Genomic DNA, 1,662 nt, shown 5'->3' with positions numbered 1-1,662 from the left:
TCCAAATGCAATGAATAATAAGCAATTTTGCAAAAGTATAACCTTCAATTGTGGAACATCTTTGTACTTTTGTTCTTCAAAGGCAGAATGTTTTCTGGAATCATGTTTCTACCTGAGGAAAAAAAATACTCCTTCAATTTCTACATGTGTGAGGATATCACACAGATATATCTCATTTCTTGTCATGTTTTATGCTGTCCCAGGACCAATAAATAATTTATGCATTTATCAGCTCTCGTGTGTGTGTGTGCGTGTGTGTGTGTGTGTGTGTGTGTTGTGTGTAATCTTCTATGTGTTAGTGTCAAAGATGTCTTCTATATTAACAGAAAGCAGGCAACCTCTTGGGTGTTTCTCCACCATGAAATTAGCTTTGCATCTTACCCATCAAATGGGGGAAAGTGAGAACAGGTCCCTGCTCTTTACAGAAAACTAAATGCTAGTCTACAACAGAGAAGGGGTTATAGTAGGAATTTCACATTGCATATCTGCTGAAATTTCTCCCCTCCCTTATTTTTTTTCCAAAGAAGGTCTTTATTACTCCAGGGCCACTTAAATTGTAGAGGGAATACGGCTCCTAAATTTACCTTGTTTTATTTAAGTTGCCTTTCCTTTGCTTCCCCCTTGGAGTATTTATCATGCCTGTCGTTAAGAAATCCTTCTGAGCCCTCGCAGTGCCAAGCCCAGGACCAGGTGCATGCGTTTGGCAGTCCTCACCTCCACTGCCATCCACAGGCTCCAATTTGGATTTAACCATGGTCATCATTCACACCTTCGTGGCAGCAGGATCTAGGGTGCCACCAACATGGTGACAGGCAGTGAGCATGAGCACTGGAAGAAACATTTTTCGGCAAAGTCACATGGCTGCACCTGGCTTGGGCTTGCTGTTCTGTGCCTGCCCCTCCTCTCCACCCATCTTCCCCATTTGGAAGGCTTCTGTGTTTCACCAATGCCATGAGGGAAACCCCAGACTGACAGAATCAGAGAGGAACGGATCTCAAAAATAATCTAGTCCAACCTGCTCATTTTAAAAATAAGGAAGTGGAGGCCCAGAGGGGTTAACTTCCTTGGCCACACTCACACAGGTAGTTGCTGGCAGAGAAGAGACTGGAACTAAGCATTTGAACCCACTTCCAAAGCTCTTTCTGCCATACCAGTGGCTCCCAGCATTTGCTGGCACAATCTACAGTCAGAAGGAAACTTTACATCCTAATCCACACATACGCACACATGTATGCAACTTACACAAACGTTTTACAAAATGATGCTTACTCTGTGGCCACACTTTGATCTTTTCTATTGTAGTAGATTCATTCAAAAATATTCTTGAGATTGCTTAACAGCACGTAGACTCAAATTGAAACAGCACAGAGAAGATTAGCATGGCCCCTGCACAAGCATAACATGCAAGTTTTTTTCCATATTTTTTGTACATTTACCAAATGTTACACTTCTTTCCAGGGATAACATTTAAAGGTATACAGTCCTACAGTTTGCATTTTTCTTAGTTAGATACATCCACTGAATATTTAGGAGGGCAGGAGTTGAATTCAATACAGCACAGGTCTCTTTCAGGTCTAAGCATCGTGCTCCTGGTCAGAATGATCTTCCTGTCTAACCTGTCCTCAAATTAGGATGATCTGATCTGAAGGACAGAATAATCTA

At 41.9% G+C, this 1,662-nt stretch overlaps 1 pseudogene; it reads left to right on the top strand.

The window, feature by feature from the left end:
- Positions 1-1,329: 1,329 nt before the first annotated feature.
- Positions 1,330-1,425, top strand: LOC119467043 (annotated as a pseudogene).
- The last annotated feature ends 237 nt before the right edge of the window (positions 1,426-1,662 follow it).

This window comes from Cebus imitator, unplaced genomic scaffold, assembly GCF_001604975.1.
Source record: "Cebus imitator isolate Cc_AM_T3 unplaced genomic scaffold, Cebus_imitator-1.0 Scaffold255, whole genome shotgun sequence".
In the NCBI taxonomy this organism is placed as follows: domain Eukaryota; kingdom Metazoa; phylum Chordata; class Mammalia; order Primates; family Cebidae; genus Cebus; species Cebus imitator.
Note: the sequence above shows the minus strand (reverse complement) of the source record. Positions and strands in the feature narration are given on the sequence as shown.